Source organism: Bombina bombina, chromosome 11, assembly GCF_027579735.1.
Source record: "Bombina bombina isolate aBomBom1 chromosome 11, aBomBom1.pri, whole genome shotgun sequence".
Classification (NCBI taxonomy): domain Eukaryota; kingdom Metazoa; phylum Chordata; class Amphibia; order Anura; family Bombinatoridae; genus Bombina; species Bombina bombina.
In genome coordinates this window covers 173655216-173672267 of record NC_069509.1, presented here as the reverse complement: position 1 = coordinate 173672267, position 17052 = coordinate 173655216, and the positions used below count along the sequence as shown (strand labels likewise).

Sequence of the window (17052 nt, the reverse complement as noted above, 5' to 3'; positions counted from 1 at the left end):
AAATCAAAATTAGTGGTTTAAACCCTGTTGGCAAAATTGCTTCAGTTGCCATTGTGTCATTATCAGGGGAATATTATCAAACAGTCTTCAGCAATGAAGAACGAAAAAAAAAATATCTTTAATTTTCACCCCAGGCCATCTGACTGCGCAAGAAAACGATCTAAATTCAGAGACTTTCTACTTAAGTAGTGACTTGGGTCACAAGATTTCTGAGAAGTTATTTAGAATTCAGACTTTTCCCTATGCATGTTGAATTATTTAGACCCGCATATTTTAACATCTCTTATTATGCTTGGGAAAATAACTTTTTAAAGAATGTTCTTTTTTTTTTTTTTTTTTTTTGTTACAGACTTTTTCCTGGTTAACTATAAAAGTGCTAAATAAGACTTTAACAAATTGATATATTCTTAAAGGGACGTAAAGGTGTAAAAAAACAAAATTTATGCTTACCTTTCCGGATATGGAGAGTTCACAATGTCATTCAATTACTAGTGGGAATATCACTCCTGGCCAGCAGGAGGAGGCAAAGAGCACCACAGCAAAGCTGTTAAATGTCACTCCCCTACCCAAAATCCCCAGTCATTCGACCAAAAAAGAAATGGAAAAAGAAATAACACAAAGGTTTCAACCTGTAAAATGTGGAAAAAGTATGCAGAGAGGACCAAGTTGCAGCCTTGCAAATCTGTTCCACAGAAGCTTCATTTTTCAAAGCCCAAGAAGAGGAGACAGCCCTAGTAGAATGAGCCGTAATTATCTCAGGAGTCTGCTGACCAGCAGTCTCATAAGCAAAACGAATCATACTTCTCAACCAGAAGTAAAGAGAAGTAACAGATGCTTTCTGACCCTTGCGCTTACCAGAAAAACAAACAAACAAGGCAGAAGATTGGCAAAAATCCTTAGTCGCCTGAAGATAGAATTTTAGAGCATGCACAACATCCAAGTTGTGCTACAAACGTTCCTTATGAGAAGAAGGATTGGGACAAGGAGAAAGAACAACAATCTACTGATTAATATTCCTAACCGAAACCACCTAATGGAGAAAACCCAATTTTGTACGAAAAACCGCCTTATCCGCATGAAAAATAAGGTAGGGTGAATCACACTGCAAAGCCGAGAGTTCAGAAACTCTCAGAGCAGAAGAGATAGCAACAAGAAACAAAACCTTCCAAGATAACAACTTAATATCTATGTAATGCATAGAGGCCTATTTATCACATGTCTGTCAGACCTGATCCTACAGTGCGGATCAGGTCCGACAGACATCGCTGAATGTGGAGAGCAATACGCTCTCCGTATTTAGCATTGCACCAGCAGCTCACAAGAGCTACTGGTGCAATGCCGCCCCCTGCAGACTCGCGGCCAATCGGCCCGCCAGCAGGGGGATGTCAATCAACCCGATCATACTAGATCGGGTTGAATTGTGACGATTCCTGTCCGCCTGCTCAGAGCAGGCGGAAAGGGTTACGGAGCAGCAGTCTTTAGACCGCTGCTTCATAACTGCTGTTTCTGGTGAGTCTTCAGACACAGGCCCACAAGCTCCATACGGAGCTTGATAAATGGGCCTCACAGGTTCAAACGGAGCCTGCTGCAAAAACTTAAGAACAAGGTTAAGGCTTCCAGGAGGAGCAACAGGTTTAAACACAGGCCTGATTCTGACTAAGGCCTGACAAAAAGAATGAACATCTGGCACATCAGCCAGACGCTTATGAAGCAGAATAGATAAAGCAGAAATCTGACCCTTCACAGAACTGACTCTATTGTCGACTGATCTAGAACTATCCTCTGAGACAGATCCATATTATTTCCGTTCCATTGTCTAAGCATGCATAACTGCAGAGCTCTCAGATGGAATCGAGCAAAGGGAATGATGTCCATGGAAGCGACCATCAGACCAATAACCTCCATACATTGAGCTACTGATGGCTGAACAGACGACTGAAGAGAGAGGCAAGAGGAAAGAATTTTTGATTTTCTGACCTCTGTCAGAAAAATCTTCATAGATAGGGAATCTATAATGGTCCCTAAGAAAACCACCGTTGTAGCTGGAACAAGGGAACTCTTTTACAGATTCACTTTCCAACCGTGGAAATGTAGAAAAGATAACAAGATCTCTGTATGAGAGTCTGCTTGTTGAAAAGATGGCGCCTAAACCAAAATGTCACCCAGGTAGGGCGCTACTGCAATTCCCTGAGACCTGATCACTGCCAAAAGAGCCCCCCAGAATCTTTGAGAAAATTCTGGGAGCTGTGGCAAGGCCACATGGAAGAGCCACAAACTGAAAGTGTTTGTCCAGAAAAGCAGATCTCAGGAATTAGTGATGATCCCTGTGGATGGGAACATGAAGATATGCATCCTTCAAATCTATGGTCGTCATGAACTGATCCTCTTGGACCAGAAGAAGAATGGAACGAATAGTTTCCATTTTGAAAGATGGTACCCTGAGAAACTTGTTGAGACACCTTAGATCTAAAATGGGTTGAAAGGTTCCCTCTTTTTTGGGAACCACGAACAGGTTTGAATAAAACCCGAGAACCTGTTCCCTTATTGGAACTGGAGCAATCACTCCCAGGTTAAAAAAGGTCCTGAACACAGTTCAAGAACGCCTCTCTTTTTACCTTATCTACAGATAGTCTTGAAAAGTGGAACCTGCCCTTGAGAAGAAAGGATTTGAATTCTATCTTGTAACCCTGAGATACCATGTCCACATCTCGTATTCAATAACACCAATGAAGCTAGGGACATTTGAGGAGAAAGCTGTGGCATCCTGAGAGACTTTAATGGGCTCAGAGGGCAACAACTTATCTTTAAATTCAAGAGTTATAGCTTAGCATGCAGCACAGAATTCCATAGGCAAAACAATTTGTTCTTTAAGGCATAACAGACAATTATCAAAAGACACAGAGTCTTGATCCATGTCTAAAAAAAAAATAAAAAAAAAATAAAAAAAAATATATTTAAATTAAAGTTGATACTGTCACTTTAAGAAACATAGAGCGAGAAAAAAATAAGCAAACAGAGCCAGCTGTGACCCTCACGCTAAAAAACTTTCAGCTAGACAGGACCTCTGCACCTCAGCCAAACTGAGGTGTCTTACCTGACCTTGCAACAAATACTCTGCAAATAAAGCAGAGAATTCCCCAGCCAAGTTATCCACTCTACTTCTGAACCTTGCAATAGCACTAAGTCAGAGACTCCATTCGATAACTAAATGTGGAAGAGTGGAAGTCACATAACATATCCATCCAGAAACAGCGTAGCAGCGTAAAAGTGTGCGTTTCTGTGCAGGGGGGGGGGGGGAATAAACGCCCCCTAAAGCAAAACCCGGGAAAATTCAAATAAGCCCACGCAATCAGGGTTGTCAAGACAACACATGAGTAACAAAATAAATTATATGCTTTATTTCCAAACAAGCATTTAACCCCTTAGTCCCCCTGTCTCATTAATACAGTGCCTGCCCTCTGCCAAAAACTACCCTAAAAAAAGGATATATATGTCCCATAAAAAGATACAGCTAAAATAACCTAAGTGCCAATCTGCAATACCTAGAGACAAAAAGGCACTTAAACTGTCTTCCCTGCCGGACAGCTGGATTGCAGGTATCAGGTGTGAAAGGACAGAAACTCCTTACAGAGACCTGAGGAAAAAAGAAAGAACAGAGTAACCTAACTCTGGCTTTCTATACCTAGGGCAATAATATGTTAGGAAACAAAGCAATGACTACCTCACAACTTCCTAACTGCTTAAAAGTCCACACTACTCTACTGAAGAGATTAACGTGGACTACAGCTAAACCCCAAATCTTGCTTGAAGAAAAATCCAATTTTATTTGAGACACCAAAAATTCACCTCCTCCATTGACAGAGGCAAACAGAATGACTGGGGATTATGGGTAGGGGAGTGACATTTAACAGCTTTGCTGTGGTGCTCTATGCCTCCTCCTGCTTGCCAGTAGTGATATTCCCACTAGTAATTGAATGACGTTGTGGACTCTCCATATCTTAGGAAAGAAATATATTCTTTTCATTAGGTAATTTTATTTTTAAATGTATTTCTAAATTTAATAAATTTTTCTACCGTGTTTAAAGGGACCCTCAAGTCAAAGATTAAACTTTCATGATTCAGATAGAGCAGCAATTTTAAACAACTTTACAATTCACTTCCATTAACAAAATGTGCACAGTCTTTTTATATTTACACTTTTTGAGCCCGCAGTTCCTACTGAGCACGTGCAAGAATTCACAGAATATACGTATATTTATGATTGGCTGATGGCTGTCACATGAGAGGAGTGGGGAACTTATATTATGCTTACATGATAATTTTCTTTTCTTCTGACACGAAGAGTCTACAGCTGCAGTCATTACTTTTGGGAATTCCAAACCTGGCCACCAGGAGGAGGCAAAGACACCCCAGCCAAAGGCTTAAATACCTCCCCCACTTCCCTCATTCCCCAGTCATTCTGCCAAGGGAACAAGGAACAGTAGGAGAAATATCAGGGTGAAAAAAGGTGAAACAAAAAATACGGCCGCCCCATATGAACAATGCGGGCGGGGAGCTGTGGACTCTTCCCGTCAGAACAGAAGAAAAGAAAATTATCAAATACGCATAATTTAAGTTTTTCTTCTTAAACGGGAAGAGTCCACAGCTGCATTCATTACTTTTGGGAAAACAATACCCACGCTATAGAGGACACTGAATGCAAAACGGGCGGGTACAAAAGGCGGCCCCTTCTGAGGGCACCACAGCCTAAAACCCAAAACTTCAGACAGAAAAAAACTACTTCACTAGAAGCCAAAGGACAAAAAGGAAAAAGGCTGAGATAACTGCTCAACAGTTAAATCCAGCAAGGCCCTTGCTAGAGACCGCTCAGGTTATTTGACTCGACCGAGCCAAAAGCCTCTGAGGAAACGAAGTCCCGCAGGCACGCAGCCCGCAAAAATAAACTCACCCCCGATCAAAAGAAAGGGGAAACATCCACATTCCCCCAGTGGGGAAGGACACTCAGCTAAATGAGTCTGAAAGGACCCTCAGAACCCAAAGGGACTAGGACCAAGAAAGGGAACTCCAAGGAGTGAACCAGGATGAAACAGGGTACCTATGAAAAGACCCTGCTGACCCAGCAAAGCAAAGTGAGGACTTGTAAAGCCCCCTCTACCTAAAACACAGGACCAAGAAATGTCCTGAGAACTTAAAAGGGGGAAAGAAAAATCCCTCCCCTACACAGAGCACTTACTCACACCCAGAATAGAGCAACTGAAAGACAAACTGTCCCCAGGAGCCGCGGAAAAAAACAGCATCAGATATCTGAATATGCTCCTCCAAGCTACCTACTACAAATAAGGACTTAACGACCACAGGTCGCCACCCTAGCTATGAAAACGCACAGGACCTTCTTCAGAAGTAGAACTCTGAGACAGTGCAGGACAGGACCTTCTCAAAAAGGGACAGGAAAGGAAGGAACCAAACCCAGAACCCAGAAGAGAAAACTACCTGCCAAGGAGGCATCCACCTCGAAGCCTCTCACTCAAAGAAGGTTCACAATAACTATGATACGCAGCTAAGATCAACAGATCCCTGAGTCTCGCTCCGGTAATGCACCCAGCACCAAAGTGACTAATAATGTCCGAAAGACTTAGGGAGTAAAAGAACCCCGAATCATAAAGATCTGCAAGAAGGAAAAAGGGAGGGATCCGGCCCCCCCAAAGAGCTCGGATTCCATAAACCAGACACAGCCCCCTTCCTGAGGACAAAAGGTACATCCAAAAGAAGACCCTCTACCGGATTACAGTAAGGCATGGCACAAGAAATCCATCCTTTCACACTAACATGGCGCATACAAGGGAGGGGGGGCAACCCCACTGACAGAGGCATAAAAGGTACCGCCAAGCACCAGGCGGATACAGTGGAATGTCAAATTCACCCCCAAAGGCAGGGAAAGAGAAACAAAAAACTAACAATATGCTAGCACACAATCAAGGTGCAAATAGCTGCAGCTGGTTTCAAATTGTAAACCTTCCGCTCGTCAAACGGCTTAGTTAACCATCAGACTAGAACAGCGGGACTGAAGCGTAAAGGTGCTCAAAAGGTCAAATACCAAATGAAAAACCATCCGGTCACTAAGGCCGGCCCAGAAGTCTAGATTTCCCTGCAAGGGAGAGATTACTCCCGTAGGAACAGAAGACGTCCCGGAAACCGGGAAACTGGGCCGTCCAGAAACAGACCTAAGGGATCTGGATACAGACCCCCAAAAATCCAGTCAAAGGCAGGACAAACAGACCCGGCATCCGAAAACTCGGAGCCGGCTTAACTATTTAAAAACCCCTTAGGAACCGCTAGGTTACCCCATCTGGAGTAGACTTGCACCATGGGCGAAGCAATAACTGTTATATCCAAGACAACTTGGACACTGAACTCACATGAAAATGTCTCATACCCAGAGAGCTTAGGACACCCGCAGCGGGATACAACTCCCCACAGAAGGGTGATAGGTAATAGTGAAGCCACACAACCACTCTGGAAGGCCCTAAGGCCCTTGGGACAACTTCCACTAAGTCCAAAGACTAAGAATGTACAAGAAAAACAGAAAACTCTGCTTAGGAATGCTAGCTGCCACCAGAATCACAAAACAGATAACAGGAGCTTTAGCTGGGTACAACCCACAACCTCCTGCCCCAGGAGTGGGGGAGCCAACCACTACGCCACATGTCCCTTAGAAACTGGATTGAGAAGCGAACCAAAGTCTCCAAGATCTTCAGGATCAATGCAAATTTGGTCACTTGCAAATCATGATTTAGGCGAGGATATATCTCACCCATCAGTGAAAGGGCACTCGATGTAAGGAACACCTAAAAACAGCTGGATTCGAACTCTTGACCCTTAGCTTTGAAGGCAGCAAGGTTTACCACTAAGCCAACAAGGGGCACCATCTCTGACACCCCAACGGCTCAAGGATGGAAGGAGGAACATGAATTCTAACCCCTAGCGGGAGACATCCAAAATGCCTAAACAGGGGCGACACATTAAATGTGTGAGACAACCATCTGAAAATCTCCCAAAGAATGGGAGCAGACGAGATCCCGGAAGCAGAGTAACCAAAAGTCTTTCATTTCCAGCAACAGATGACCCGAAGCCAACCCAAGGAAAAGGACAAAAGGCCCCTCACCTCAACCTGAAGGAAGAGGTACCGTCATCAAGGAAAAACCAATTCCAAAAGGGGAACCTCAAAATAGAAAATGAGGACAATCGCCCTGAGAGATCCCTAGTAGGATCTGCCCGCCCCACGAGAAACAGGACAGGTATTACTTACCCTGATGCCCCAAAAGGCAGAACGAGAACCAGCCTGACAACAAAGGCTTCCTCTACCATTTTTTTTTTTTTTGCCCTGCATGGGCAGAGCCTCAAAAAATTATTGGAAGGTTCACTTCACAAAACTCTTAGCAAAAAGCAAAGCATTATTCGAACTGAAGAAACCCCAGAATAATAAACTACTCATCCGAGTGATTAACTCACCACCCAGCCAGGTCAGCCAGTTACACCGACACCACGTGGCTGATATAGACCATAAGGAACAGAGATCGCATCCTATCAGGACCAGCCTGCTACATGAGGCACTCCAACTGTCCCAGGCCACAGAAAATTTGAGACACCAATAGGAATCAACAAAAAGGATATAAAGACATAACAATGTACTAACACCTTAACATGCGACTTCCACGGAAGCGCCCAAGTGACCACAAAATTGCTAGTATCAGATTCCAGAGAATAAATATTTCCCCAAGGGAAAAATCATAACAGACATGAGCTTCTTAAGTACAAAATAAATTACATCCTAACCGGATCAAAGAAAAAGAGGGCAGCACTCACAGGTGAATGCCCAAGAAGAATGGGTACACCAAGAGGAACAGCCAATCAGAGACCCCATTCTTCCAAAACTCAGAATTGGAATAAGATACCCAAAAAAGAAAGGAAAATTGGAGACGACAAGGAGATTACTTCATCCCCACACGTCTAACCCAGCTTGCCGTCTGGAACAGAAGACCGAGGATCCCTCACCCTATTAGCAATAGGATCCACCAGCACAGCTAAAACATGCCGTAGTAGGACACAAAGGCGCGCCAGTCTATAACGAAAAGCAAGACTTACCTCTGCTGGGGCAACTGACGAACCGACCCGAGGGTTGGGCCCCTGAAGCTTCAGAGGCAACCGCTTCCCCAGATGGCTGATCTGACTGTCAGGGTGCCAGGAATCAGACTGAGACGAGAAGTGCAAAAATAATCACACCTTTATTAATAGCAAAAAATTATAAAAAGTCCACAAGTCAAATAACAAGCCAGGAGTCAAAACCAGAGCTGGTAATAAACAGGAACTCTCACAAACAGGTCTGAGACAACGCAAAGGCAAAGCATACTGAACAGAGGCCCTTTAAATATTAAGTGATGACATCACTATTATGAGACTGCATCCTGTCTCACACGGATGATGAACACCAGTCTGGCCATAAAAGGAAGTGCAGGAAATGAGCAGCATCCCCCACAATGCACCATAGTCAGGAAGAGAGGTGAGTAAAATGGCTGCCAGCAGCACATGGCAAACAAAACAGGGAAAAGCCCTGACACTGACCCAGACGATCCCACGCCTGACGATCCCCGGTTAGCATAACACGGACAGTATCTCAGTAACACCTCCTCTGGAAGATGTAAATGCCCCAACGCCATAGATATGGCCATGCGGAACCGTGCCGTAACCTCTGTAGGAAACAAGCCTCCTTCCGGAGAAGGGGTAACAGCATTAGAGACACCTGCTTGCGTAGCCAAAGAAGGTTCTAGGGGACGCACCGCTCTGTATCGGGAGAAGAGAGCACTCTAGAGCGGCATTTGGAACATAACTGATGGGCATGGATTACCCGGGCCATTTCATACTCTTCACAAGAATCGGAGACATCCGTCTCTAAAAAATCTGAATCCTCCATAATTTGGTACATAGAAATTATGGATAGACAAAATAAAAATGGCACCTTACACCCCCAATGGCTAGGGCACTCACCACCTCCTGAGACCCAGACAGCTAGCGGACAGATTCCCTCCATCGCCACATGGTCAGAAATACGGAAATGGAACACAGAAGTGTGACCACGCCTCGTCACAAGGTGCGTCATGCAAGCCATAGAAAAACGCGCCAAGGCCTACAAGGGCTGCACAGCCTGACAAGGCTGTTATGTTCCGAACTAGCCACAAGCCCAAGTGACGCTACACATAAGCAGACAGAATCACCTAAACATAATTAAAGTCCCCCCTGTTCAATAACCCCCCACAGGAGATATTAACCATTGATTCCTTACAAAGATAAAGGAGTCCCACTGAGACCCTGACTTCTTACATTACTTATCACATCATCGAAGTAAAATGAAATATCTTACCGGAATCAACGCAGTGGAACAGGAACACGGCCCTTCAAGTGTGACATATAGTAGCCTTGCATCTGACATGGACTTGAAAGAAGAAAGCAAGCAGCGAAACTCCTCAACGCTGATTGCTAAGGAGCTGTTAACATGAGTTGGGATGGTTTCGCAGAAAGACTTTCCCTGCATCTCACTGAGAGGCTGACAGGATTAGTTAAAACTCCAGTCCCATTTCGAAGAGTACTACCCTCCATAAGAGACTATCTAAAATCTTCTGACACTTCTCTGCCAACCTCCTGTGACGAATGGCAAAGAATGACTGGGGGATGAGGGAAGTGGGGGAGGCATTTAAGCCTTTGGCTGGGGTGTCTTTGCCTTCTACTTGTGGCCAGGTTCTGAATTCCCAAAAGTAATGAATGCAGCTGTGGACTCTTCCCGTTTAATAAGAAAATAGACATAACTTTGAAATTTGTCAGAAAACAAATCTACTGCTCATTTGAAGTTCAGACTAAGTGCTATTGCATTGTCTTTTTATCAAGCATTTGTTGTTTATGCAACACAACCCTTAACCACAGCAAAGATGTGTTTGACTCCAGATGTGTTCCTTTCGCTCCCAGTAGTGTATTCATGCGTCAGAGCAGACTTTAACTATGTGCTTAAACCCTTAAACACATAGCTATATGCAAGCAATAGTTTAACAATAAAATGTTCTAACATATTTGAGCATTTTATTTTTGCCCTTGTATATCATTTTAAATAAGTGGTTTAAATGGATAGAAAGGCCAAAACTGGAAAAGTGCATGAGTGCATTGCAGTTTTAAAGAGAAGCATTTGTGTAATATACTTCCAATAGTAAATATGCTTCTAGCAAAAGTTACTATGGTTTTTGGCTGCAGCATACGCACATATGCTGGGAGGCCCATGCATCAGTATTCAAACACCCCACCTTCTCAGACAGTCAGCAGTGCCTTGTATGACACAAATTAATTCTTCACAGGTGCCATACACACCACCGACAGCTCTCAGAGCTTTGAAAAACAGTACGGACATTTACTACAAGCATTATTGATAAAGGAAATATATTACAAAAAAATGCTTCTGTTTAAAACTGAAATGCACCCATGCACATTTTAGGTTTGACCTTTTAATCAGTTTAATATTAGTGCGGAAATCCTGTAGATTGATAGGGATTTCTTATTATTTGTGTTTATATTTTAAAAGGTATTTTCATATCTACATATCTCATTTATTAACCCATCCCTTCTTTAGGGCAAGATTTTTTCACGTCTAGGGCGCTCAATTTCCCTGGTCGGAAAAGGAGGATTGACATATGCCACATAATAGGTGACAATGTGAGTTAAGAGGAAGCTCCACTGTCTCTCATAATAATGTTGCATGTCATATGTTGTGTTAATGATCTAATACTACCGTTATTATTCTTTATATGCAGGATTTCATTTAAACGATACTTGCAAAATATTTCTCATTTATACCTTATGTCCAGTCCTAGAGATGTCACTTACGTTAAGGAATGTAATTTTATTATGTTTGTTGTATATTTTATTTGTGTTTAGAGGTGACTGTATTAGATATATAGTTCAATTGATCAATAGTTAGATACATAGATGATAGATTAGATAGATAGACAGAGAGACAGACAGATAGATAGATAGATAGATAGATAGATAGATAGATAGATAGATAGATAGATAGATAGATAACAAAAATAACAGCCAAGCGCTCACTGGACTTACTAAAATAGTTATCAGGACTGATATATCCCCATATACAGTAACTATTTATTGTATATTTGTCACCAGGTCCTATGTATCAAAATATTTACTAAACTAGTGGTACCAGGTCTTTTACAATGGATACATATGTGTATCACTCTTAGGGGTTAATTTATTACTGTGGGGACGGCCATGATACGATGTAGCGTATCATGTCCGCCGCACATCGATAAATGCCGACAGCATACGCTGTTGGCATTTATAATTGCAACAGCAGTTCTTGTGAACTGCTGGTGCAATACCGCCCCCTGCAGATTCACGGCCAATCGGATGCTAGCAGGGGGTGTCAATCAACCCAATCGTATTCGATCGGGATGATTGCTGTCTGCCACCTCAGAGGTAGCGGACAAGTTAAGGAGCACCGGTCTTAGGGCCACTGCTTCTTAACTTCCGCTTCAGGCGGAACTGAAGCGGAGTGGGCCGGAAGCAGCATCCGCTGCTTCATAAATCAACCCCTTAGTCCTAAAATGTACATGTTACACACATGTATCCTTTAAGTGGACCTGGTACCACTAGTTTAGTTAATAACTGCTGTTATGTTGATACAAGTCCAGAGGGTGATTGGCTATTATGTGATATGGAATTTGCAGAAAACCCTGGATGTTGCTTAATGTGAAGTAAGAGTACACTTTCTTGGACATATTTTAGATAGAGATAGTCACTTTTGTGATTTATATCGTTCATGTATTAACAGATTTAGAGACTTATTGTAGAACACCCAGCAAGTAAAAAAAAGATCACACAGCTAACCACCAGATGACATGGGCTACTCTGTGGCAAAGAGTAAAAAATACTCAGAAAACCTGGCCAAACATAACCAGGTCAGGTAGATGGACCAATGACATAGCCCAAGTTCCACTACCGTGGAACACCCCAACCAGCCCTGAGATCCAAGATTCCAAAACCACCCAAAACTGGGTCAGGAAAAAGGCCAAGTGAAGCTTCAGCAACCGGAAGTCTCAGGGAGAAAAACAGGCCCCGGCACCTAATAGTTCAGGCAAACCTTACCCTAGAACTAAACACCCCAACTAGCCAAAAAGCCAGACACAATGGATATGGATGCATATCCAGAGAATCCGGATAGCGAGAAGAACTCGATAGCCCCGACCAAAGGAAGTAACCACCCCTAGCTAAAGTTCAACGCTCCAAGAAGCAAGGCTAGAAGTCGTATGAGGATACTTCTCAAAGCCTCAGGACAACCAAGGGATACCTCGAGGTAAAAAAAAAAATAATCCTACTAGCAGGACTAGTCTCCCTATCACCTCCGCACAAGCAGAGGACACAAGGAAGAGAAAGGCACTAAGCTTTCCCAGCTCCGGAAAACCCCAAGCTAAACAAAGTGCCCGCAGGGAACAACCATCACCCAGAAACACAGATCCCTAAAAGGAGATCCAACTCACCTGGAGACAATGGAAGAAGAACCAAAAGTCTCATAACTCAGACAGACAGTACACGTCAAAGAGTAAGAGATGCATCTAGATACGCTATAAACAGCTTACGTGTGTCAAAAGCTGCAACTGGTTTCAGACTGCAAACCTTCCGCATGCTAAACAGCTATCCTGTACAAGCTGTTGGATCAAGCCCAAAAGGACAAATCCAGAGGCCTAAAAATGAAGGCCAAACCGCTCAACTGCGATAAGGGGCGTTAAGCCCTCCAACCCTCCACCACATGGGAGAGGCTAAGTTCTGATGAAATCAGATGTCAGATAGAGTGACGCAGCGGAAAAACTCCCCTGCCTGGCCATCTATAACTGAAGGCTATAAGGACAAACAATCCTACCCACCTCATGGACCCACAAGCCCCCTCGAATGCTTAGTTGAACATGAAAACCAATGAGAACCTGAGCACTCAGCGCTTCTACCAAACTAGCTGAGCAGAACAGCGCCATGTGTCTGAACAGCCGCAAGACCAAACGTACCCGAAAGGACCAGCCTCCACCTAGAGTCCTAACCGGCAAGCTGCATAAATACTCCCTCATAGGGGAAAAAACAGACATTTTTAACTTAGGACTAACATGTCCAAAACAACTTCTGAAGAAATAAGTATCAATCCCAGAAGGTTCCCGAAGGAAACAAAAACAAATAAAAGACATCCCATCGGATATAAATAAAATATAAGGCAACCCAGAGGTTAACGCCCAAAAAGACACAGGCCTACCCGCAGGACCAGCCAAATGGAGCCCTATCTTTCAAAAACCGGGAAAGATCTCAAACAAATGACAATCAGGAGATTACTTCATCCCTACATGTCTAATAAGGAGCACCATTCGAATTAACAGACTGAAAATCCCCATATCTGGTAACGATAGGGTCATTCAATAACTGAAAAACATGTCTGAGCAATACGCGAAGGCGCACAATCCTGTAACAAAAGACACAACACTCAGGAACAGTTACACCCATGGGGAACTGTAGAGGCCCTCCCCAAGGCGGAAGGCCCGGGACAATAAGGCACAAGCACATTCTCAAACAAACGTCTGGACTCTGCAGACAAACAATCGCCAACATTATGTGGAAGCAAAAACGTGCTGCAACCTCAGGGGGGAACACGCATGTGTAGAAGTATAAATTGGTAGGGAACTCGCCTCTCAGAGGACAGGACCCCCAGAGGCGGATGGCTCAGCAGTCTCTTGATTCCCCAAGCCCAAGGAACCAGGCACACGGAACAAAACTGGTTGACATGTGTCAATGAGGCCAATCCGGATTTGTCACCAGACACAGAATCTGAATCTGAAATCAGCACAGTCTCAGCATCAGAATCGTCCATAACTGGATAGAGGATATATAAATATGGACTAAAGTAGTAAAAACAAAAACAGCACCTGACACCCCCAATGGCTGGGGCACTCACCACCTCCTATGACCAGACCCCTGCGGACTAGAAAATTTCCTTCGCCAAAAGGTTGGGAATGTGGAAATGGAAAACGGAACGGAACCACGCCCGAACACAAGGTGAACCGTACAGTCCAAAAAGCACGCCCAACCAAAAGGCTGCGTCACTTCCAAATGCCTCAATGTTCCAATCCACAAGTCCATAAACATCACACATAAGCAGGTTGAATCACATAACAAACATGATTATAAACCCCCCTGTTCAATAACCCCCCTCAGGAGATATTAACCCTCGATTCCAAGATACTACATGAGATTCACTGACACCCTTATGTAAGTTAGACCCGCAAGGTGGTAGCCTCTCGGGAAAACATTCACATTACAGTACATTGATGAATAAAGTAAAATGAAACTATCTTTCTGGAATCTATGCCGTGGAACAGGAACACAGCCTTTCAAGTGTGACGGATAGTATCATCGCCTCCGCCATGGACTTGAGAGAAGAAAGTAGGCAGCGGAGCAAAGTTCGACAACGCTGATTGCTTGAGGAGCTGTTAATCTGAGTCGAGATGGTTTTGCAGAAAGACTCTCCCTGCATCTCCGGACTCTAACTTTCATCCAAACCCTCACTGAGAGACTCACTGGACTACTTAAAACTCCTGTCCCATGCCGAAGAGAACTACCCTCCATAAGAGACAAAAAAGAAAAATTTAAAAATCGGACACTTCTCTGCCAACCTCCTGGGACGAAAGGCAAAGAATGACTGGGGGATGAGGGGAGTGGGAGGAGTATTTAAGCCTTTGGCTGGGGTGTCTTTGCCTCCTCCTGGTGGCCAGGTTCTTATTTCCCAAAAGTAATTAATGCAGCTGTGGACTCTTTCCATCTAAGAAGAAAAAAGCAAACGATAAAGCCACTGCCTGTATGGAACGTTTAATTACTTCTAAGGTATTATTTGGTCCTTTTTTTTATAGTAATTTTGGTGAATCATGGGGAGGTATATACATTTTCAGTTAATCAAATGTAACAAGTGGTTTTTATACCAGATGGAAACTTTACACATCAAAATGGTACAAAAATGACACCCAGGACTACGATAATGAATTAGCTGAAGCAGGATATACGGGAGCCGCAAAGAGAGATTTTCACAGGTTATGGAAAATCTGTCTCCCTCTGTTTATTACACAAATTCTCCCACTGTGACTACAATGCACCAACTTTGTCTATTTCTAACAGAAGAAGAAATCCCATTTACCAACACAGCACCATCTGGATTCATTGCAGAAAACTTGATTTAATATAAAACCAGTTATTACTTTTCACTGCAACAGATAACAAATTTGCTTCAAAATGTTTGACAGAAATGAAATGGTAAAGAACCTGTGGCTACAGCATCAACTTAACGAGGATTTCCCGTAAACATCTGTGGACTCACTTCAGGGAAAATTATAAATGTTTTTAAAAAATCTGAGTAAAAGTTGTTGTTTAACCCATAAATAATGCTTTAATAAAATAGAATTTTATGTTTAAAGGGACATTAAACACTAAAGAAAACATTGCTTGAATGAGATATTCAGAGCAAAGATTAGCCTGAGAATAATTTGAACATGTATTTTTAAAAAATAAAGCAGTGGGTGCCGCCATATTGTAACTTAGGTTACACTGAGGCCAATTAGGAATGGATATAAATGGCTTACTAGAGTGTGCAACCAATGACTGTGTGGGACTGTGTGTCTGCACTTCCATGTTTAATATGAATTGGAAAGCCCACAATATTCAGAATTAAATTACAGGTAAGGAGAACAAAATAAATAATTTAAGTATATTGCAACGTTATTTTACTACATATAATTAAACAGTTTATATTAAAACCTTAAGGTGTTTAATGTCTCTTTAACAGTGATTTATTTTATTTCACGCTAATCACAAGACCTAGATAGATAATGCAGTATTGCTAAAACATGATCGCATGACAGGATCTGTTTGAAACTTGTCAATTTTGTGGGCACCTTCAGTGACTACAAATGCTGAACATTTAAAGTGAAGGTCAATTTTGATGAATTAGTGCCCGGTTTTTAATAATCCTATTAAAAACAAGGGCACTTTAATTCATCAAAATTGACATTTCACTTCTTTTCTTCAAAAACTTACCTTTTAATCCTGGCAGCCGGTCCAGCACTTCCTCCGCCCGTCGCAAGCCGTCTTCGATGGTCCAAAATGACGAATCTGGCTTCCTCCAATCACAGCGTTGCATCAGGCCAAGATTTCCCCGGAGGGGAAGCTGTGATTGTAGGAAGCCGGATTCGTCATTTTGGACCTGTGAAGACGGCTTGCGACGGCCGGAGGAATCAGAGCGGCTGCCAGGATTAAAAGGTAAGTTTTTGAAGAAAAGAAGGGAAATGTCAATTTTGATGAATTAAAGTGCCCTTGTTTTTAATAGGATTATTAAAAACTGGGCACTAATTCATCAAAATTGACCTTCACTTTAAAGTTAATTGTAAAACATAATTACACCTTTGTGATATAATAAAAAACAAAAAGGTAATGTGTGACAATTGATAATAACATCATTGTCCACAACAATAAAAACAATACGTCTGCAGAAACTTCCAGCCACAGCCAGTAATGTAGCAGCTTCTAAAGTAAAATTTAATAGAAGCACAAAATATAAGAAAGAAACAATCCCCAGAGTGTAACAATGTTTCAATACATAAGAATGTAGTGCTGAAGCAATGGGACTCACACAGTAGAAAGCTTCAATAGATCTAAGATATTGCACTCAGTGATCAGAAGTCACCCAGGGGGCTGCACTTAAAGGGACAGTCTACCTGCTTTATTGTTTAAAAAGATAATGCCTTTACAACCCATTCTCCAGCTTTGCACAACCAATATTGTTATATTAATACACTTCATAACCTCTAAAGTTTTGCCTGTTACTATGCCCTTGCAGGCCGCCTCCTATCTAGACAGTGCTAGATCATGTGTGGCATATGGATTACATTGTGCTCACTCCTGTAAAATTATGTAGGAACC

The 17052-nt window shown here is 42.7% G+C and overlaps 1 protein-coding gene across 1 annotated transcript in view; it reads right to left on the bottom strand.

Annotated features, from left to right (window-relative positions):
- The window catches only part of SNX29 (sorting nexin 29), a 1109599-nt gene that overhangs the window by 656045 nt on the left and 436502 nt on the right, over positions 1-17052 (bottom strand). The window lies entirely within an intron of this gene.